The sequence below is a fragment of the Protopterus annectens genome, chromosome 16.part0 (assembly GCF_019279795.1).
Source record: "Protopterus annectens isolate FY-2018-M chromosome 16.part0, PAN1.0, whole genome shotgun sequence".
Lineage (NCBI taxonomy): Eukaryota > Metazoa > Chordata > Ceratodontiformes > Protopteridae > Protopterus > Protopterus annectens.
In genome coordinates, this window is record NC_056750.1 from 78,214,762 (window position 1) to 78,240,572 (window position 25,811).

The following is a 25,811-nucleotide window of genomic DNA, read 5'->3' on the forward strand; positions in this document are numbered from 1 at the left end:
TTTTCCACATACTCACAAGAAACCCTTAATCTGGGGGATTTCAACCTAGATTGGTTCACCTGTATATCAGAACCACCAAGTAATCTAATAAATCTCCATGGCTACCAGCAGCTAGTCCAAATTCCAGCTAGATGTGATAAAAACTCTAAAAGGGAATCCATCCTTGACTAGGTCCTAACTAACAACCCCACATTGTAGCCAGACACCTTAAGTGACCACACATAATATACCTTATATGCAGTAAAACAAGCATATGCAAAACCACTAACTATAAATCCACTAGAAACACAAACAATTTCTCTCTTGAGTTCCTCAATACTTTACTCTGTAACTGTGACTGGACCCCCTCTAAAAACCCTTCCACTTGACCAGGCTGTAGCATATTTCAACAAAACATTTCTACAACACCTAGACACTGCCACTCCATTGCGCAAAATCAAGGTTAGAACCTCTACAAACCCCAGGCTCAGTATAGAAACCAAACAAATCCTCAAGTCCAGAGATACTGCCTGGCTTTACTATAAAAAAAAAACAAAGAAACGTAAAGCCTAACTAAGTACCAAGAACTGTGAAACTGTGCAAAAAAATGCATTAGGTTGGAAAAAAAAATCCTACTACATGACATTACAAACTAAATGCCAATACAACCCCCCAAAATTTTGGAAAAATGTAAACCAGCTACTAAAACCCAACCAAAAGGCTACCCCCAAACCAACCACCCCAACACTAAAGTTCCAATCGAAACACAATTCAGCTCCCACTTTGTGAACTCAATTCTATCCTTAGTATCACAGGACAGTTCCAACCTCACAATCCCCCCCAACACAAATAACACTAATACAAGCTTTACCCTCAAAAAAGCTTCCACCACTTCAATCAAAAGCATGCTCTCCAAACTAAAAACCTCATCAGCAGCAGCTGACCTACTCTCCAGCTATTTCTTGAAACTCACAGCAGATGCTTTTGCTGTCCTAATATCCACTCTGATAAACAGATCAATTATTGAAAACTATGTGCCCAATCTCTGGAAAATATCCTAGGTTACACCCATACATAAAGGAGGGACCTCCACTGAACTTAGTAACTACAGACACATTGCTATTCTCTCCCCCATGGCCAAACTCCTAGAAAAATGCATCCATACCCAAGTGTTAAAATATCTCCTAGACAGCAACATCCTGTCATTAATCAACATGGTTTCAGACCTGCCCATAGTACCACTACAGCCCTCCTCTGCTTCATAGACACAGTAAACCATCTCAAAAATGAAGACCTGCAAGTGTCAACTCTTTTTTTTTTTGGATATGTCCAAAGCATTTGACAAAGTCTCATACCAAATCCTGCTAAACAAACTAAACCAACATCACCTATCAAATTCCACTCTTAAATGAATCCAAAGCTAATAACTTCAAACTTTTAAAAGTAAAAAAAACAAACCACAATCCAAAAAAACAGTGTCGGTTGTAACGAGATGAAGAAAGATAACAAAATTTCAAATAAGCAACTAAGAAGTGCTTAAAAAAGAGAACTTTAATTTAACAAATAAAAATAAATCAGATACATCCAGTAAATCAAGCACTTTCGTCTCCAACCATTTGGAGACTTTATCAAGACAGAGCATGCCCCAGCTGATAGTAAATTTATAATACAAAGTTAATTACTGAACCAATCAACATCCAGGGTTCATGAATAATTCATGAGCAATGACTATTCCTACAATTTACATCTAATAATAATGTCAAAGAACCACACATAAAACATCCATCATCCTAAATATTACCCATTATAATACATATAAATACATAACTATAAAATACATTATTAAAATACAACTGAATGTGTGTAAATAAAATCTAATAAAAACTCAACATTTCCTATATGTTGTACACCTCAAATAATCCTAATGTATTATAATATAAATGAATAAATACATGTATAAATAAACACATAATAGGTACAATATAAAATTCACCAATGTATACATATAAGACATAAAAATAATGCATATGTTTCAACTATTAAGAATTACAAGAACATTTCTTTAAAAGCATCATCTGTCTTAAGCTTTTAATCTTAAAAAGCAAGTAATTGCAACAGATTCATTTAAGCCTGGCCATTGAGTTGCATTCATTCTCAACTGCCATAAGGCCTCACTTTTTTCCAAATATAAAGTCCAAGGTCCAACTCTTGGGTCTAGTTCAATAACTTCAATAACAGTGAATTTAAAGTCATGTCCGACCATTCCATACAATGTTTTGTAAGGGCATTGGTTTCTTTTTGCAGTCTGATATCCCTCAAATGCTCATAAATAGTTTTTAAGTTTCCTTTCTGTCTTTCCAATATAAAAACAAGCACATTTGGAACAGAAAGCACAATAAACCACCTTCTCAGTGTAACAGCTGCACTTTTTTTGTAAAGAGACCTTTATACCATTTATGTACAATTTTGACCCTTCCTTAATATATTGGCAATAATTGCATGCCCCACACTTCTTCATATGGCCCCCATTCTGAATCTGGTAACTCCTTTCAAAGATGTTCTTTAAGGTTTGTCCCTTTTTATATACCACAATAGGCTTCTCACTTATGCATTGTCTAATGTCATTACTTGAGGTCAAAATTATCCAATTTTTATCCAAAATCCTAAACATTTCTTTACTGTCAAGATTATAAGAAGTGATAAAAGCTGAACAAAACTTTTCGTTTGCTTGCAGTTGTTCAACAGGTGTCATAACATTCACATTAACATTGCTGTCTGTATTAACAGAACTAACATTCAAATTTAAAACCATATGCCTGTTCCCTTCATTGCCAGAGTGCAGCATCTCTGAATTCAGTATAGCATGATAAAACCCTCTCTCTCTCTCTTATTAACTGCTTCCAACATTAAGTTGTTGATTAAGTCCAATGGATATTCTCTTTTAAGAAACATATCTTTCAACAGTTCACATTCATCCAAGAAAGAGTCGAAACTAGACACCATCCGAGCAGCTCTAACAAACTGTCCCTTAACAACTGCTCTTTTTTGCTTGAAGGGATGGCTACTTTCAAAATGTAAACAACTGTTTGAATACATTTCCTTCCTATAAATACATGACTCAAAATTCCTTAAGACTGTATTTTTGTCAGTTTAACATCCATGTATCTCACTTGGTCCATCCCAAAATATAAAATATCATCCAAAAACCTCACATACATTTTGCAATGTTGATAAACTGAATTAATAAACTTTTTTTCCCATTGTAGCATCACCAAATTAGAGTACAAACCACCACATGGAGAACCCATAGCAACACCAACTGCTTGGATAAAAAATTCACAATTAAAAATATACAGTTATTTTTCAACACAAGTTCAAATAGTTGTTCGTATACATTAATTTTTGATTGTGATACTCCTTTATCCAATAAATAGTCACATGCCCATTCAATACCAGTATCATTAGGGTATTGAAGTGTACAAATCCTTCACATCAATGGTGAACCTGTTTCACTGTATTCTAAATTATTAACCCTTTCTAAAAAAATCCCATGAATCCTTACAAATAATAGTTTCTTCACTAACAAAACATTTCAAATTAATATCCAAGTATTTTGCTATGGGATAAGTGATAGAACCACACCCATTCACTATAGGGCACATAAGTGGATCGACCATATTCCTGTGTAGTTTTGGTAATCCAAATATACAAGGAGTTTTTGGATGGTGCACTGTCAGGTAATTGTACTCATCTATAGAAATTGAGCCTTCAATAAAGAGGTCCATTAATTCATTTTTAACTTTGTTATAAATGCCATTTAACTCATTAATAGAGATTTTCCTATATGCATCATTCAAAAGAATATTATTCATCCTTGTGATTTAATCATCTAGGTCCATAATGACAATTCCACCACCTTTATCTGGTTTTATAATCTGCACATCTCTATTAGTCTTAAGTTTGTTTAGACCATCCATCTCACTTTTACTTAAGTTAGGTGAGTGTGCATTTCTGTGCATATTTCTAACATCTATTTCACACATTTTATCAAACATCACTAAAGCAGGGTGCAGGGGTGGGTTGAACGTACTTGAAATGTACAAAGGGTTACTTACATATTCAACAGATTTAAATAGGACATTTAAATTCAACTTCCTAATAAAATGTCTGATATCAATTAATGTTTGTGCAATGTTAAAATTTTTGGCTGGGATAAATGATAAACCTCTAGAAAATAAATCACAATCATTAACATCAAAAATACATGAAGAAAAATTATATACATTAAAGTCATTTCTAGAATTCTTTAAAATAACAGTTATTCAACATATGCTCATTCAAATTCAATTCCATTCCAGATATCCCCCTCCCTCCACCCCTCTGATAATAAATTTGTCCCCCTCGACCCCTGTTTGTAGGAAAAGTCCCTTGATTCTGCACATTCTGGTTATCCCATAGCAAAATACTTGGAAACCAATGCCCTTGCAAAACATTGTATGGAATGGCCCGGACATGACTTTAAATTCACTGCTATTGAAGTTATTGAACTAGACCCAAGAGGTGGACCTTGGACTTTATATTTGGAGAAAAGTGAGGCCTTATGGCAGTTGAGAATGAATGCAACTCAATGGCCAGGCTTAAATTAATCTGTTGCAATTACTTGCTTTTGAAGATTAAAAGCTTTAGACAGATGATGCTTTTAAAGAAATGTTCTTGTAATTCTTAATAGTTGAAACATATGCATTATTTTTATGTCTTATATGTATACATTGGTGAATTTTATATTGTACCTATTATGTGTTTATTTATACATGTATTTATTCATTTATATTATAATATATTAGGGTTATTTGAGGTGTACAACATATAGGAACTGTTGAGTTTTTATTAGATTTTATTTACACACATTCAGTTGTATTTTAATAATGTATTTTATAGTTATGTATTTATATGTATTATAATGGATAATATTTAGGATGATGGATGTTTTATGTGTGGTTCTTTGACATTATTATTAGATGTAAATTGTAGGAATAGTCATTGCTCATGAATTATTCATGAACCCTGGATGTTGATTGGTTCAGTAATTAACTTTGTATTATAAATTTACTATCAGCTGGGGCATGCTCTGTCTTGATAAAGTCTCCAAATGGTTGGAGATGAAAGCGCTTGATTTACTGGATGTATCTGATTTATTTTTATTTATTAAATTAAAGTTCTCTTTTTTAAGCACTTCTTAGTTGCTTATTCTTCTTTTATTACTTTACTCAAATATGGTGCTCCCTTTTCTTTATTTCCTATTTATTTTGTTTATATAACAAGTTGTTAATTTTCAATTTTATATATTTCTCTTTTTTTATAAAAGGATTTTTTTCTTCTCTAACAAATCTCTGAATGTTTCTTGACTTAATATCTTATATCTCTCTTTTTCTTTTCTCCTTTTCTTCCTTATACATTTGAAAAATACTTTTTTATTTTCTCTATAAAATTAAGCCACCAATCAGTCCAGTTCTCATAAAACTCTCTCATACTCATATGATTTTTCCATAATTCCATAAATTCTTTTTTCTCTTCTAAATCAAATCCCTTTTCATTAGTTCTATTTATTCCGTTTCCTATTCTTATATATTCTTCATTTTCCTGGACTTTAACCCATATCGCCACATGATCTGAAAATCCAGCATACTTAATTCCTTTTTCTTTGACTTTTAAACTATCAGATATTAAAAAATAATCAATTTCTGTCATAATTTCATTTCTTTTGAAGGTCCAGTTGTTATTCCCCCATACACTTAACTTTCCACTTCTCGTTAATTCTTTAACCATTTTAACATCACAATTGCTCTTAGTTTTTCTTAAATTACAATTAAAATCACCCACTACTACAATGTCCATATTGACACAAAGCTATTCAAGAATATTTTTAAACATCATTTCTCTGTCTCTGTTTTGTTATATATATGCATATAAGGCTATAATTCTATACACATATTTTTTCTCTCTCAACTCTATTACTGTAATTCGTCCTAGTTCCACTATGGTTATATGTAATATTTTAATGCAATAATAGCAGGTAGGAGCTCTGCACTGAGCAGCATATTTCCATCAGCAAGGATGATACCACAATACCAGCAGGTATGAGCCTGGCATTAAGGCAGCATATTACCATTACCAGAAATGATAACACAATACCAGCAGATTTGAGTCTGGCACTGAGCAATATATTACCATCACCAGGGATGATACCAGCATACCAGCAGGTATGAGCCAGGCATTAAGCAGCATATTACCATAACTGGGGATGATACCACAATATCAGCAGGATTGAGCCTGGCACTCAGTAACATATTACCATCATCGGCGATGATACTACAATACCAGCAGGTATGAGCCTGGCATTGAGCAGAAAATTACCATCACAGAGGATGACACCACAATACCAGTAGGTGTGAGCCTGGCACTGAGCAGGATATTACCATATCTGAAGATGATACCACAATACCAGCAGGTACAAGCCTGGCACTGAGCAGCATATTACCATAACCGGGGATGATACCACAATACTAGCAGGAACGAGCCTGGCACTGAGCAGCATATTACCATCACTGCGGATAATACCACAATACCAGCAGGTGCGAGCCTGGCACTGAGCAGCATATTACCATCACTGAGGATGATACAATACCAGCAGGTATGAGGCTGGCACTGAGCAGCATATTACCATCACCAGGGATGATACCACAATACCAGCAGGTATGAGCCTGGTATTGAGCAGCATCTTACCATCACTGGGGATGATAACGCAATACCAGCAGGTATAAGCCTGGCACTGAGTAGCATAGTACCATCACTGGGGATGATACCACAATACCAGCAGGTATGAGCCTCACACTGAGCAGCATATTACCATCACTGGGTATAATACCACAATACCAGCAGGTATGAGCCTGGCACTGAGCAGAATATGACTATCACCAGGGATGATACCATAATACCAGCAGGTATGAGCCTGGCACTGAGCAGCATATTACCACCAACGTGGATGATACCACAATATCAGTAGGTATGAGCCTGGCACTGAGCAGCATATTACCATTACCAAGGATGATACCACAATGCCAGCAGGTAGGAACCTAGCACTGAGCACCATATTATCATCACCTGGGATGATACCACAATACCAACAAGTATGAGCCTGGCATTCAGCTGCATATTACCATCACCGGGGATGATACCACAATAGCAGCAGGTACAAGCCTAGCTCTGAGCAGCATATTACCATCACCGGAGATGATACTGCAATACCAGCATGTAAGAGACTGGCACTGAGCAGCATATTACCATCACCAAGGATGATACCACAATACCAGCAGGTACGATCCTGGCTCTGAGCAGCATATTACCATCACCGCGGATGATACCACAATACCAGCAGGTACGAGACTGGCACTGAGCAGCATATTACCATCATCGGGGATGATACCACAATACCAGCAGGTATGAGCCTGGCACTGAGCAGCACACTACCATCACCAAGGATGATACCACAATACTAGCAGGTATAAGCCTGGTACTGAGCAGCATATTACCATCACCGGGGATGATACCACAATACCAGCAGGTACGAGCCTGGCACTCAGCTGCATATTACCATCACCGGGGATGATACCACAACACTAGCAGGTATGAGCCTGGCACTGAGCAGCATATTACCATCACTGGGGATGATACAATACCAGCAGGTGTAAAGGCTGGCACTGAGCAGCATATTACCATCACCTGGGATAATACCACAATACCAGCAGGTATGAGCCTGGCACTGAGCAGAATATTACCATCACTGGGGATGATACCCTAATACTAGTAGGTATGAGCCTGGCACTGAGCAGCATATTACCACCAATGGGGATGATACCACAATACCAGCAGGTATGAGCCTGGCACTGAGCAGCATATTACCATCACCTGGGATGATACCACAATAGCAGCAGGTACAAGCCTAGCTCTGAGCAGCATATTACCATCACCGGGGATGATACCACAATACCAGCCTTTAAGAGACTGGCACTGAGCAGCATATTGCTATCACCGGGGATGATACCACAATACCAGCAGGGATGAGCCTGGCACTGAGCAGCATATTACCATCACAGAGGATGATACAAAACCAGCAGGTATGAGGCTGGCACTGAGTAGCATATTACCATCACCGGGGATGATACCACAATACCAGCAGGTATGAGCCTGGCACTGAGCAGCATATTATCATCACTGGGGATGATATCACAATACCAGCAGGTAAGAGCCTCCCACTGAGCAGCATATTACCATCACTGATTATAATACTACAATGCCAGCAGGTATGAGCCTGGCACTGAGCAGCATATTACCACCAAAGGGGATGATACCACAATACCAGCAGGTGCGAGACTGGCACTGAGTAGCACATTTCTATCTATGGGGATGATACCACAATACCAGCAGAGATGAGCCTGGCACTGAGCAGCATATTACCATCATCGGGGATGATACCACAATACCAGCAGGTAAGAGCCTGGCACTGAGCAGCATATTACCATCACCGGGGATTATACCACAATACCAGCAGGTATAAGCCTGGCACTCAACTGCATATTACCATCACAGGGGGTGATACCATAACACTAGCAAGTATGAGCCTGGAACTGAGCAGCATATTACCATCACTGGGGATGATACCACAATACCAGCAGGTATGAGGCAGGCACTGAGGAGCATATTACCATCAGCGGGGATGATAACATAATACCAGCAGGTATGAGTCTGGCACTGAGCAGGATATTACCATCACCGGGGATGATACCACAATACCAGCAGGTATGAGGCTGGCACTGATGAGCATATTACCATCAGCGGGGATGATAACATAATACCAGCAGGTATGAGCCTGGCACTGAGCAGGATATTACCATCACTGAGGATGATACAATACCAGCAGGTATAGCCTGGCACTGAGCAGCATATTATCATCAGCAAGGATAATACCACAATACCAGCATGGTCAAGCCTGGCACTGAGCAGCATATTACCATCACTGGGGATGATATCAAAATACCAACAGGTACGAGTTTGGCACTGAGCAGCATATTAGCATCACGAAGGATGATCCCACAATGCAGGTATGAGGCTGGCACTGAGGAGCATATTACCATCAGCGGGGATGATAACATAATACCAGCAAGTATGAGCCTGGCACTGAGCAGGATATTACCATCACTGAGGATGATACAATACCAGCAGGTATGAGCCTGGCACTGAGCAGCATATTATCATCAGCAAGGATGATACCACAATACCAGCATGGTCAAGCCTGGCAATGAGCAGCATATTACCATCACCGAGGATGACACCACATTACCAGCAGGTAAAAGCCTGGCACTGAGGAACATATCACCATGACCGGGGATGATACCTCAATACCAACATGTACGAGCCTGGCACTGGGCAGCATATTACCATCACTGAGGATGATACCACAATACCAGCAGGTACAAGCCTGGCACTGAGCAGCATATTACCATCACTGAGGATGATACCACAATACCAGCAGGTACAAATCTGGCCCTGAGCAGCATATTACCATCTCCAAGGATGATACCACAATACCAGCAGGTACGAGCCTGGCACTGAGCAGCATATTACCATCACCGGGGATGTCACCACAATACTAGCAGGTATGAGCCTGGTAGTGAGCAGCATATTACCATCACCGGGGATGATACCACAATACCAGCAGTTATGTGCATGGCACTGAGCAGCATATTGCCATCACCAAGAATGATTCCACAATACTAGCAGGCACGAGCCTGGCACTGAGCAGCATATTACCATCACTGAGGATGATACCACAATACCAGCAGGTAAGAGCCTGGCACTGAGCAGTATATTCTCATCCCCGGGGATGAAATGACAATACCAGCAGGTATGAGCCTGGAACTGAGCAGCATATTACCATCACCGGGTATGATACCACAATACCAGCAGGTACGAGCCTGGTACTGAGCAGCATATTACCATCATCGGGGATGTTACCACAAGACCAGCAGGTATGAGCCTGGTACTGAGCAGCATATTACCATCACCAAGGATGGTACCACAAGACCAGCAGGTACGAGCCTGGCACTGAGCAGCATATTACCATCACTGAGGATGATACCACAATACCAGCAGGTACGAGCCTGGCACTGAGCAGCATATTCTCATCTCCGGGGATGAAACCACAATACCAGCAGGTATGAGCCTGGCACTGAGCAGCATATTACAATCACCAAGGATGATACCACAATTCCAGTAGGTATGAGCCTGGCACTGAGCAGCATATTACCATCACTGAGGATGATACAATACTAGCAGGTATGAGCTTGGCACTAAGCAGTATATTACCATCACTGGGGATGATACCACAATACCAGCAGATATGAGCCTGGCACTGAACAGGATATTATCATCACCAAGGATGATACCACACTACCAGCAGGTACGAGCCTGGCACTGAGCAGCATATTACCATCACCAAGGATGATACCACAATACCAGCAGGTATGAGCCTGGCACTGAGCAGCATATTACCATCACCGGGGATGTTACCACAAGACCAGCAGGTATGAGCCTGGTACTGAGCAGCATATTACCATCACCAAGGATGGTACCACAAGACCAGCAGGTACGAGCCTGGCACTGAGCAGCATATTACCATCACTGAGGATGATACCACAATTACCAGCAGGTAAGAACCTGGTCCTGAGCAGCATATTACCATCACTGGGTATAATACCACAATACCAGCAGGTATGAGCCTGGCACTGAGCAGAATATTACCATCACCGGGGATGATACCACAATACCAGCAGGTATGAGCCTGGCACTGAGCAGCATATTACCACCAACGGGGATGATACCACAATACCAGCAGGTATGAGCCTGGCACTGAGCAGCATATTACCATCACCAAGGATGATACCACAGTGCCAGCAGGTTTGAACCTCGCACCGAGCAGCATATTACCATCACTGAGGATGATACCACAATACCAGCAGGTATGAGACTGGCACTGAGCAGCATATTGCTATCACCGGAGATGATACCACAATACCAGCAGGTATGAGCCTGGCACTGAGCAGCATATTACCATCACCGGGGATGATACCACAATACCAGCAGGTATGAGCCTGGCACTGAGCAGCATATTATCATCACCAAGGATGATACCACAATACCAGCAGGGTCGAGCCTAGCACTGAGCAGCATATTACCATCACCGGGATGATACCACAATACCAGCAGGTATGAGCCTTGCATTGAGCAGCATATTACCATTATCGGGATGATACCACAATACCAGCAGGTACGAGCCTGGCACTAATTTTCCTATTACCATAATCGGGGATGATACCACAATACCATCAGGTACGAGCCTGGCACTGAGCAGCATATTACCATTACCGGGGATGATACCACAATACCAACAGGTATGAGCCTGGCACTGAGCAGCATATTGCCATCACCAGGGATGATACCACAATAACAGCAGGTATGAGCCTTGCATTGAGCAGCATATTACCATTATCGGGGATGATATCACAATACCAGCAGGTACGAGCCTGGCACTAATTTTCCTATTACCATCACCGGGGATGACACCACAATAGCAGCAGGTATGAGCCTGGCATTAAGCAGCATATTACCATTATCGGGGATGATACCACAATACCAGCAGGTACGAGCCTGGCACTAATTTTCCTATTACCATCACCGGGGATGATACCACAATACCAGCAGGTACAAGCTTGGCATTGAGCAGCATATTACCATTACTGGGGATGATACCACAATACCAGCCAGGTATGAGCCTGGCACTGAGCAGGATATTACCATCACCAGGGATGATACCACAATACCAGCAGCTATGAGCCTGGCACTGAGCAGCATATTACCATCAGCAAAGGTGATGCCACAGTGTGAGTAAAAAAAGGATTGATTTTAACAACTGGTTGTGTTTTTAGTGTCATATTCAGGGGATCCAATATCTGTCAGGTTGGGAGGACATGGTTAACAGGCTACATTGCTTTGCCAACTCATATTAAGGGGATCCAATATCTGTCAGTTTGGGAGGACATGGTTAACAGGCTACATTGCTTTGCCAACTCATATTAAGGGGATCCAATATCTGTCAGGTTGGGAGGACATGGTTAACAGACTACATTGCTTTGCCAACTCATATTAAGGGGATCCAATATCTGTCAGGTTGGGAGGACATGGTTAACAGACTACATTGCTTTGCCAACTCATATTCAGGGGATCCAATATCTGTCAGGTTGGGAGGACATGGTTAACAGGCTACATTGCTTTGCCAACTCATATTAAGGGGATCCAATATCTGTCAGGTTGGGAGGACATGGTTAACAGACTACATTGCTTTGCCAACTCATATTCAGGGGATCCAATATCTGTCAGGTTGGGAGGACATGGTTAACAGGCTACATTGCTTTGCCAACTCATATTCAGGGGATCCAATATCTGTCAGGTTGGGAGGACATGGTTAACAGACTACATTGCTTTGCCAACTCATATTAAGGGGATCCAATATCTGTCAGGTTGGGAGGACATGGTTAACAGACTACATTGCTTTGCCAACTCATATTCAGGGGATCCAATATCTGTCAGGTTGGGAGGACATGGTTAACAGGCTACATTGCTTTGCCAACTCATATTCAGGGGATCCAATATCTGTCAGGTTGGGAGGACATGGTTAACAGGCTACATTGCTTTGCCAACTCATATTAAGGGGATCCAATATCTGTCAGGTTGGGAGGACATGGTTAACAGACTACATTGCTTTGCCAAGGATGCTCAACACCTGTCCCCTTTAGGCTTTCAAATACTGGCTAAAATGTTATCCACCCCAATGGTGCTTTTTTCAGGCAATGCCAAATTGACAAAACTACTCCATAATCCCATTAAATCCAGTAAGTTAGGAACTATTCCAAGGTAAATTACTTATTGCTAAGAGATGGTTTGCAAAAATTTAATGCCCCTCCAAACACCGATTCCACAGCAGCCTGTGCTGAATTGTTCTCAGAAACTCTGTACAACCATGTCAATGGCTGCATAGTGGCTTCTGTACCTATCATAAGTATGCATTTTGTAGTTTTGTAATTTTGTTTTTATATTTATGAATGTTATAACTGATATGTTTCTTTTAGAAAAAAGTTATTTTCAGTTTTTTGAAAGCTTTCTATTGAATGGATATGACTATTGGATGACTGTGATCACATGTTTTTAGAGTTGTTCTATTTAAAATGATTAATATTATGGTGATGTATTAGCACTGAAGAAGGATTGTTATCCAAAAGCTTTGCATTAAAATATATTTTGGCGTTCTTGGAGTTGGATTTGTGATTTCCTATCATAAGTAAGCCCAGGACTAACCGCAGAAGAAAACCGTACTGGTAACATCCTAAATTAAAAAGAATATATGACAAAAGGCTATAAACTCTCTCATCAAACTAAATAGGCAACGAGAAGGGCTAATTAGGTCAAGCAATGCCAATGTTGAGGTTAAAATAACTTCCCAGGTGAAAGATAATCATAAGGCCTACTACACCTATATCAGAAACCTCAAGGGCAGCATACAGCAATGTGCTTAACTGGTGGTTTATAGTGCCAAACTCACCAAGCCTAGTGATGTAGTAAACCTGTTAGTGGACAAATTCAGTTCTAAATTTAACCCCCCCCCCCTTTTACCTCACCCAGTCCCAAAAAAATACTCTCAGACATAAACTGTCCAGCTTTTATTAGGGAAAATGTACTGGCTGCACTTGCGAAAGCCAAGAACATGGCCTCAATGGGCCCGATAACACCCCCTCTTGAATATTCTAAAATATGACTTATCAGGACCTTTGGAGTCATTATTTAACTATAGTCCATAAATGGAGGACTGCGATGATCATCTCCCTTGATAAGGGAGGATTTTCAGCATATCCTGGAAACTACAGACCTATTAGTCTGACTAGTCTTATTTTCAAAGCCATGGAAGAATTATCATGGAAATTATTAACAGGGACATAGGAGACCTCCAAACACTGGATCCATCCCACATTGGCTCTGTCAAAGAAAGGTCATGTTTGCTGAATCTGGTGGACTTCATTAAGAAGGTCAGTAAGGCAATGGATGAGTGGACACTGGTGCACACTGTCTACCTAGATCTGGCTAAAGCATTTGAAGGCAATGGATGAGTGGACACTGGTGCACACTGTCTACCTAGATCTGGCTAAAGCATTTGAAGGCAATGGATGAGTGGACACTGGTGCACACTGTCTACCTAGATCTGGCTAAAGCATTTGAAGGCAATGGATGAGTGGACACTGGTGCACACTGTCTACCTAGATCTGGCTAAAGCATTTGAAGGCAATGGATGAGTGGACACTGGTGCACACTGTCTACCTAGATCTGGCTAAAGCATTTGATACAATATCCCTCAGGCATTGTCAACAAACTTACCCAACCAGGTGTAACCCACTTTATAACATGCTGGGTAGCTAGCTGGCTCACTGATAGAACCCAGGAGGTTAGAATTGGAGAGGCCACCTCTGCAAAGAGGCCAGTCACTGGTGGAGTCCCTCAGGGCTCCGTGCTGGGACCACTCCTCTTTGGCATCTACTTCTCAGATTTGAAAGCCAATGTCAAAGCCCTCTGGCTAACCTAATTCACAGATGATTGCAGAATGGGAGCAGGCACTGAATCTCCCCAAGAAGAGAATACCCTTTAGGAAGGTCAAATACAGGCAAACACTTGGTATCAAAGCCATGGTTTAAAATTCAGTACCAAGAAATGCATTATTGTGCATTTTGGAAAGTTGTTCATACTAGGTAACTACTTCATAAATAAAACAAAAATAATAAGTTGCCTCATCTTCTCCATATCACACAAGAACCTTTTTCCTCAGTTGAGAAATGGTTCCATAATGCCCAGCTACTACTCAACCCTAAAAAAACATAGTTACTGCTATCTTTCCTAAAATCACACACACACCTGGTAAAGTGAATTTCAAATCGTTTCACTAAACAAAACTGAAATTGAAGTAGTCTTTCATGCAAAATGTCTTGGAGAGATTATAAGATGATAACCTTAAATTTGAAATGCATGTTCAAAATAACACAAAAAAGACTCACCAAAACTTAGCAATTCTCTGCAGGCATAAAAACCACCTTAGTAACACCACCAAAACCACTCTTTCTACTAGCTACCTTCTCCTATCTCTCTTATACAGTGCACCCATCCCAACCAACCTTTAAGCTACTGTTAAGAATAAGCTGGAGGCATGCTGTACTCAGTCTGCAACATTTGTTACCAACAAAGAACACCACAGCCATGGCTGTATTATCCTTAAGGCTTTAAATTGTCTAAAACTGCCTCACCACTTACACTACATGCAGCTTATCACCACACACAATATCATTCACAAAGTTGATGACTGCCTTGCTTTTAGTTCTATTCTGTATTCCTATCACCCTAACAGACTACTTTGATATAATGAACATCTTCACAGCATTTATAAACCCCACAAATCCTCTGGCCAAACTCTCTGTTCATACTCTGTCACTAAGAAATTGAATTCTATTCCTCTGCAAATTAAATCTACCTCTAACCTCTCCAACTTCAAACTACTACTAAAAGACCAGCTAAATAAAAGCTGTCTCTGCTCTTGCACTACCTCAGGCTGAACTAGTCCCTCCCTCCTTCCATGCCAGCATACTTTGGCAATGTTGAGAGAGAAGGAATTAGTAAAATCTATTTCTTAGACAAAGAACAAATATATTTTGCTCAGGCTATATTATCTAGTCATTTCTGTTCCAAAGGGTGTACTCCATGCGTTTGATGTGATGCCATCTCTATGAACTACGACCTGTAAATACTATGTGTGTTGACAATGTTCTTTTTCAGCTTGTTATAGCTGTCCAAATATTTGCAGTATGTATGTATAGATTCACACCATATGAGCTGAAGCTGAATTTTTATTTAGCTAATATGTCATTCTTCTGAATTAGGTTTTTAATAATTTTATTTAACTGTAACCGTATTATGTCAATGTGGAGCTTTTCTTCCCAGGCATTGACTGAAAATAGGATATTATCCCAAATGGACTTCCACAGTAAATAAATGTCAAATGAATAAAAAATAAATACTCCTTGTTTTGATGAGCTGTTTGCGCATCTGCAAAACAAATAACATCAGAACTACTAGATTAAAATACTTAAATTTTGCTTGTGACATAATTAGGACATATTGGAGAGACAGTATGTTTCTCAGAGAAATTTGAAGCAGAGTTCCTCCTTATTCCTGTTTAAGCACAACTTGGACCAATGAATGGGTAACATGAAATTCACCCCTTGTCTGCCCCCTTTGTCTCTGATGTCTCTGATGGATAGGGTCTATATTGAATGTTCAAGCATTTAATATTCTGAATCTCATATGGTCGACACCATATGATGGGATTTTTGAATGTTCAAATATTGTAACGGAGATCTCCTTACAGCGTGGAATGGGAAGATTTCCCTTTTCTGCACTGTAGTGCGATCTTGGAGTTGGTATATTTAGAGTGGGGGTGTTTAGAGCATTCAGGTAGGTGTTTGGTGTAGTTTTTTTTTTTATTCGATATTCGAACTTTTGCAAGTTCGATCATATGTTGTCGACCATATGGTAGTCGAACTTTCAAACGTTTGAGTATCTAATATAGACCCGATGGATAGAAGCAGTCAGTAAATCACCTCTTTATAAATCAAATTTGTGGATTATTATTGGGGTGAACGGCTAAGTCTATAAGGGTCCTAGTGGTTGTTGGTCTAGTATACAACTATGAACCTATGACAACAAGTAAATATAACTGGATGCAAAAGTCAGGGGAAGTTTTTAAATGCTGCTCTAATTAAGTTACAGAATGATGTCTGTAAAGTTTAGAGGACAGAATATGAGACAAGATATTTGGGGACAATTCAGAGTGAAAAAAGTCCTTTGGGTGAGTCCTAATCCATAGTAGCACTTAGGAGTATGTAACAATTGTCACACACCTCTTAAAGTGCTGTTATGGTCATGTCTGGTGCTACAGAAACACATTACAGGTTTATCTTTTTTCCAATTTTGAATCATAATCACAGCTCCATGCAGTACATGAATATTGACAAAATATCACTGAACAGTAACTTTTTCTTGAGTCAGACTGGTGTACTTTTCTATAGATTTATCAAGAAGCAACTGCTTCCCAGATCCCCTGCATTTATTAAGTAAAGAAAAAAATGAAAGTGAACCTAGCAGAGATGAAACAGTGCTTGAATAGCAAGCTGTTCATCACTGCCATATCTGAGGAGACCGAGCAGAGTGCAATTCCTGAAAAGGTTATGTAAGATGTAGACCCATAATGCACGTGTTGTCTTCCTGGTACCTTCTGTTCATGAGGAAGAAGAGAAGGACCATGGCATGAAAAGTGCAGAACCACATAAAAAGCCTTGGGGATGGAAAGTCATGCTCTCAATGTCAGAATTCTAGGGAAAAAAAACAAATAAGGATACAAGTAATAAACTACACTTGACAGAAACTGAACCAATAATAAATAAAAACTGACGACAGTCACAGAGAATCCGAGACTCAAAACTCAACTAGGCACACTTTTACTAACTCTTTTGTCCACACACTGTTTTGTATTTTATCAGGATAAACTTTGACAATGGAACAAATTGTTTTAAATACTAAAAAACATCACATGGCAGCATATCAGGTGATACCATAAACACAAAAAATAAAAATGTGTGGTAAAAATCTAGAAAACCAAAGCAGTTATAAATATACACTGGAACGAATTTCAAAGTAGTGTAAATATACACAGAAAAAAACATGTTTTTCTTTCGGCTTTTCCCAGTTAGGGGTCGCCACAGTGGAACTCCAGTCCGCTAATGATTGGCAGTTGATTTTTACTGTGATGAGTTGCCAGCCTGATGCCCAGCCTTCAAAGAAGGCACACCTATTCACACACGCACCTAACTGCATGTCTTTAAATGTCACTTGACCATGGGGATGACATGCAGACTCCACACAGAAAGCGATCCAGCCGGGAATAGAATGGGAGAACCTCTTGCTGTGAGGAAACAACACTAATCGCTGCACCACCACGGGCTACACTGAAAACGCTATTATATTTCTAAAAATACTCTGGAACAAACTTTGAGGGAAGGAAATGGAGAAATCCGTTCACCCGGTGATGTAGAAGGAGAAGAACTAAAAACTGGGCAGATGGAAAAGGGACTGCAAGATACCTACACCACAACATACAGCACTCAGGATAGCATGGGCAGGCTGAGGGGCACCTTTTATGTCAGGCAAGTGATCAATAGAAAATTGCTAGGAAAAGGACAAAGGTGATTCAAAATAGAAGAGGAAAAGAAACAGGCTGCAAATATAAAAGGGATGCAAACAGGGTATAAGGAGAAAAGGGTGCAGACTAGTGGACAGATGCCATTTACTGAGCCATGAAGATAACAACAAAGGATGACTGTTAAAAGGGAAAAATAAAAGCAGCGGAAAAGGTTATGATAACAAATCTCTCAGACATGGAGCACAGCAGCATTAAGGCTGGGTAGAGTAAAGGAATGACAGCGGAAGCTATGAAACTGGGGGATTCACATAACTAGTGCAGGAAACCACCATGAGACATAAAATAGTTCTATGCAGAAATGGAATAATAAGACAGGGGAAACATTGTGATGAACAATGCCCTTCAGCAGTGTGGGACCACAACAGAGCAGAGATGGGGGGGGGGTAAAACATTGTGATGAACAATGCCCTTCAGCAGTGTGGGACCACAACAGAGCAGAGACAGAGTGGGGGTGAAACATTGTGCTGAACAATGCCCTTCAACAGTATGGGACCACAACAGAGCAGAGATGGGGGGGTGAAACATTGTGATGAACAATACTCTTCAGCAGTATGGGACCACAAGAGAGCAGAGATGGGGGGCTGAAACACTGTGATGAACAATGCCCTTCAAGCAGTACGGGACCACAACAGAGCAGAGATGGGGGGGGTGAAACACTGTGATGAACAATGCCCTTTAGCAGTGTGGGACTACAACAGAGCAGAGATGGGGGGTGAAACACTGTGATGAACAATGCCCTTCAGCAGTGTGGGACTACAACAGAGCAGAGACATGGGGGGGGGTAAAACACTGTGATGAACAATGCCCTTCAGCAGTGTGGGACTACAACAGAGCAGAGATGGGGGGGTGAAACACTGTGATGAACAATGCCCTTCAGCAGTGTGGGACTACAACAGAGCAGAGACAGGGGGGGGTGAAACACTGTGATGAACAATGCCCTTCAGCAGTATGGGACCACAACAGAGCAGAGACGGGGGGGGGTAAAACACTGTGATGAACAATGCCCTTCAGCAGTGTGGGACCACAACAGAGCAGAGACAGAGTGGGGGGAAACATTGTGATGAACAATGCCTTCAGCAGTGTGGGACCACAACAGAGCAGAGACAGAGTGGGGGTGAAACATTGTGCTGAACAATGCCCTTCAACTGTATGGGACCACAACAGAGCAGAGATGGGGGGGTGAAACATTGTGATGAACAATACTCTTCAGCAGTATGGGACCACAACAGAGCAGAGATGGGGGGCTGAAACACTGTGATGAACAATGCCCTTTAGCAGTGTGGGACTACAACAGAGCAGAGATGGGGGGTGAAACACTGTGATGAACAATGCCCTTCAGCAGTGTGGGACTACAACAGAGCAGAGATGGGGGGGGTGAAACACTGTGATGAACAATGCCCTTCAGCAGTGTGGGACTACAACAGAGCAGAGACATGGGGGGGGTAAAACACTGTGATGAACAATGCCCTTCAGCAGTGTGGGACTACAACAGAGCAGATACGGGGGGGGGTAAAACACTGTTATGAACAATGCCCTTCAGCAGTGTGGGACTACAACAGAGCAGAGATGGGGGGGTAAAACACTGTGATGAACAATGCCCTTCAGCAGTGTGGGACTACAACAGAGCAGAGACGGGGGGGGGTGAAACACTGTGATGAACAATGCCCTTCAGCAGTATTGGACCACAACAGAGCAGAGATGGGGGGGGTAAAACACTGTGATGAACAATGCCCTTCAAGCAGTATGGGGCCACAACAGAGCAGAGATGGGGGGGGGGGGGCACTGTGATGAACAATGCCCTTCAGCAGTGTGGGACTGCAACAGAGCAGAGATGGGGGGGTAAACACTGTGATGAACAATGCCCTTCAACAGTATGGGACCACAACAGAGCAGAGATGGGGGAGTAAAACACTGTGATGAACAATGCCCTTCAGCAGTGTGGGACTACAACAGAGCAGAGATGGGGGGGTAAAACACTGAGATGAACAATGCCCTTCAGCAGTACGGAACCACAACAGAGCAGAGACGGGGGGGGGTAAAACACTGTGATGAACAATGCCCTTCAGCAGTGTGGGACTACTACAACAGAACAGAGATGTGGGGGTAATTCACTGTGATGAACAATGCCCTTCAGCAGTGTGGGACCACAACAGAGCAGAGATGGGGAGGGGGTGAAACACTGTGATGAACAATGCCCTTCAGCAGTGTGGGACTACTACAGAGGAGAGACGGGGTGGGGTAAAACACTGTGATGAACAATGCCCTTCAGCAGTGTGGGACTACAACAGAGCAGAGATGGGGGGGTAAAACACTGTGATGAACAATGCCCTTTAGCAGTGTGGGACTACAACAGAGCAGAGATGGGGGTAAAACACTGTGATGAACAATGCCCTTCAGCAGTGTGGGACCACAACAGACTAGAGATGGGGGGGTGAAACATTGTGATGAACAATGCCCTTCAGCAGTGTGGGACCACAACAGAGCAGAGACGTGGGGGTAAAACACTGTGATGAACAATGCCCTTCAGCAGTGTGGGACCACAACAGAGCAGAGATGGGGGGGTGAAACACTGTGATGAACAATGCCCTTTAGCAGTACGGGACCACAGCAGAGGAGATTATTGATTGCTGGTGAATAGGGGCAGCATCTCGGATGCTCAGAGTTCAGTGAAGAGGCAAAGAAGCTGTGATGTTGAATAAAAAGGGCACATGTGAGCTTACAAAAATGATTGGCAGGAGGAACAATGCAACAGATGAAGTATTAAGGACACCAATATGGCATGAACAGAAAGTCAGAAAAGCAGTGATGGAGAAGCAGAGAGGAAGAAATAAAGGTACCAGAAAAACAATGAATGCCGAGATGATGAAGGGGATAGAATGTAAGGCCAGTGAGAAAGTTTGAAGAATTATGTTTATTCTTCCCTGAGAGAGTAGATAAACAGGGTCCTACAAAGAAATAAAATTCAGAGAATATAGGTTCATAGGTTCGTAGGTGTGTACTTGGCTAATGGCCCTGGGGCCTTTACAAGCCTAGCCATAGGATTACCCTGGCATAGTGCCACCCGACCTTACTTCCCAGTGCCTCTGTTGAGTAGAACCACTGGAAGTACCCCTGGGTGACTTTTCTGTTATGCATCCACTCATCAAGCTTTCTCTTGAAGAGGGTCAGCGAGGTGCTCTGCTTGACATGTATGGGAAGTCTGTTCCATAGCATGGGCAGTCTCTGTGTTATGAACCTGTCCCTCCAGCATGTTCTGTTAATTGTGGAAATGAGGTTGAGGTCTCTGGAGCAAGTGGTGCGGAGGGATTGGGATTTCTTTAAATGTAGCATTGCTAACAGAGCTGGGTCAGACATGGCTTTGTAAGTCAAGCAGAGATCGCCTCTAAGTAGGCGATATGAGACAGAGAATAGTTGGAGATTTTTGAGTCTGTCCTTATAGGACAAGTGTTTAAGGCCGAGGATCATCTTTGTGAGGTACTTTTGTGGCCTCTCCAGTTGTTGCAGGTATCTAGTGAGGTGCATGCCAAATGGGGCATTGTACTCAATGACTGGCCTAATGAGGGAAGAGGAGAGGGAGACAATGGCCTCTTTCTTCCTGGATGTAAAACCCTTAGTAATGAGATGTGCCACATAGAAGGACATTCTGACAACAGTGGCAATGTGGTGATCGAAAGAGAGGTTGCTGTCAACCTGTGTCCCCAGATCTCTTATAACGCCTTCTGTGTTCAGTGGACTACCATCAATGTGGTAATTAATGGGAACTGGGTTTTTCCCAAAGGGGATGCCAACACATTTTTTGGCATTGAGCTTAAGGCCATGGTTCTGACACCGGTCATTGGTCACAATGAGGCCATTCTGTAGGATGTCAACATCACTTGGAGAGTTAATAATAGCTCCCAACTTCCAATCATCTGTGAACTTTGTCAGCCAGAGTCCCTTCTTGTTGGCCCGGACTTCAGAGAAGTAGATACCAAACAGGAGAGGACCCAGGACTGAACCCTGTGGGACTACACTCGTGACTAATTGGTAGTCTGACTTCGAGTCAGCTACTTTCATACTGTGGGTTCTATCTATAAGCCAGTTTGCAACCCACCTAGTGATATAGGGGTTGATGCCAAGCTTAGTGAGGTTTTCTATGATTCCTGAGTGGAGAATGGAATCAAAAGCCTTGGCCAGATCAAGGTAGGTTTTATGAACCACCTTGCCCTCATCCACAGCTCTAGTGACTGACTCAAAGAAGTCGACCAAGTTGAGCAGGCATGATCTACCCTTCACAAAACCAAACTGTGTGGGATCCAGAGTTTGGAGAGTCCCTATATCCTTGTTTATTAGGTCCATGATGATGCATTCCATAGCTTTGGATATCAGACTCATTAGGCTAATGGGGTGATAGTTCCCACGGTCTGTAGTCACTCCTCTTTTGTGGAGAGGGATGACTGTAGCAGTCCACCATTTGGCAGGGACAAAGCCTAAGGTGAGGCTGTGATTAAACAGGACACACAGGTGAGGTGCCAGTTCACTCTGTAGTTCATGTAGAACACAACCAGGGATATTGTCAGGTCCCATAGAATCTGTATTCTTGGCCTTGGACAGTGCTGTTTTAACCTGTGCAGTAGTAATACTGGGTGCCTGGCAATCTACTGGTATTGTGATTGGTCCTTTGGGGGGGAAGAGGGGTAAAGTTGACACTGAATCTTTTGGCCAGTACATTGGCAATATCTGTTGGCTCAGTATAGGAGGTACCATTGTGCAATAGCACAAAGCAAATCTGGGTATTGCCATGGAGAATCTTTACATAACTATAGAAGGTTTTGTGGTTCTCTTTACTATCTGCTGCGATTCTGTTTTCATACCTAGCTTTAGAGGATTTGATGAGGAATCTCAAATTTTTGTTGAGGCAGATAAGGGAGTTTTTCCAGTCTTGGGACTTCACCTTATTCCGCATCAGTTTCCTCCTTCTGTTGTAGAATTTGTTTATGGCAGGGGACCACCAGATTGGCTTCCTTTTTTGGAGGAGAGTGTCTTGGTTCTATTGGGTATGGTGAGATCCGCACATTTGTTTATGTGTTCATACAGTGCACTGGTGTGTGATTCTGCAGTCATGCAACTATTCTCCATTTGCATGGGTGGCGTGAAGTTAGCGACCTCTGTTTTTAGGATCCCAAAGTTAGCATTGGAGAAGTTTTTCATGGTAGTTACCTTTTCTAAGGGGGTGGGAGGGATGTGGATTTCCAAGGTGATTCGTTTGTGGTCGGATCTAACCAGGGATGAGCTGACTATTGGTGTGGAGCAACGGTCGTGCTTGTTAGTAATGACCAGGTCAAGGATGTTGCTACCTCTAGTGGGGGTAAGAATGAGCTGGTCCAGGGCATTGGAATTAATGAACTCCAGGAAACATTAAAGTGAGCTGAAGATAAAACCTAGAAGTGGCAGTGAAAGTCAGGTTGTCTAAACTTATGAGTTAAGATACAACTTGGGTTAAGGAAGTATTTCTTCACACATACAGTGTTGGGCAGTTGGACTATAGGCTTCCAGAGTAGTTGCTGCAGAGCAGGTAGTCAGACTGTTCTGGAAGAAATTGAAATGAATCAAGCAAAACTGGGAGGGATAAGTGTGAATCAGGCGCTGGGTCAGGTCTGCAATGATCATGCAGACCAAATAGAGTTTCAGTGTTCTTCAGGACTCATAACTGTATGTAACAAGAAATGAATGAGTGATAAAGTGGATAAATAATGCATATCCTGCATAAACAAATGCAGGTCATTCCATTGATGATCTTTACATAAAAGACTGGTTGCAGCCAGACAGAACTTTTAATGCCTTTCTTTTTGTGGGGAAGAGGGGACTTTGCTCCCAGAACTCCTATGCAGGAGAGATCACCTCTTTTTTATAACTACCTCCAAAGTTCTAAAATCTAAGTGTAAGTTATATAGTAAAAGGCAATGAAAATCTCATTTAGCAGTTTTGTGCTGACTGAAAAAATCTAATATCTTGAATGACTAAATACTTTTATAGACCAAACCAGGTTAGTATATAGCAAATTAATATTTCAGTCTAGAAAATGTTATGCGAAAGTCATGCTCCTAATTTGTAAATAGAATAACAGAATGCAGTAAATGCTGGATGAAGTGTGCAAAACCATTTTGAAGCAGGTAGGCTTGGAATGTCAGTTTGATACATGGAAACTGCAAGAGTGGCATTGGAGTGCAGGAAAAAAGCCTTTGTATGCAGGTGTTACATATTGTGCCAGGCTGTTCTCTGCTCGATTCAGCACTTTGTTAGCCTAATTCATCAGGGGTTCTGGGCCAACAAATGGTTAACAGAGATAGTCACTAAATGGCTTTGCTGTGGATATATGCTCACTACCATGTCTATGATGTGTTGCCTGAGGCTGTCCCCAAAGGACAGAATGTGTAATTCATTCATTCACCACGCTCTCCTGCATCCAAGACACAGGAACATTTAGGTGGATTAATTGGAGTTCTGTGGGAATCTCCCAGTCATCTGCTGACAGGATACGGGATGTGGTCCTCAGCTGTATGGTACAATGTGTTTGAGAGCATGGTGTTCCTTAATACTGCACACCAAGCATATACCACTGTGGAAACGTTCCAGGTCACAGCATGTCTATAGGTGGTATTAGGTATTAGAAAATGCATGTCTGTTGTAATGAATTGCCAAATTCACCAATATCTCCATGTATATCACACTTGCTGACATGGCTATTTACTTTTCTACCATCTCATCTATTCCCATTGAATTTTTCTCATTCTCACAGTTCTCTAGGTTTAATTTCTCCATGTCTTTTGTATTTCTAATACCATGAAAAGAATGGCCCCCCCATTGCTAAGTCAGGGTATGCTTAGAGTTCATGAAATCAGTATTGTTTCAATCTTTGATGCTAGCCAACAGTGCTTTTCTCATCACCCACAATATGCCCAAAATTGCCTCCTTCTGTAATTCATACAGGGTTACATGCATTGGTAGCATATCTAAATACAACTTTAAATCCTTTTTTATTAGACCCATTACTCCTTCTGCTATTGGAACTGTAAGGGTATCTTTCTTTCTTATTGCGTTGTTTTCTGCCTGCAAATCGTGATATATTTATAACTTTGTGTCTCTGTGTACGTAAGACACTGTAATCACTGGGTGTAACAGTTTAATACTATTTTTGTCTTTCTTCATGGACTACTATATCTGGCGTTCTTGCATGTAGTGTTTGAACTATTGATAACGGGTGCTCCGAAGTGAAATAAGACTCATCATTCTCTATAAAGCTCATGTTTCCAGTGCTTCTCAACTACTTCAATATCATAATGTTTGCACAATCCCCAGTGCAACAGCCTTGCCACATTATTATGCCTTT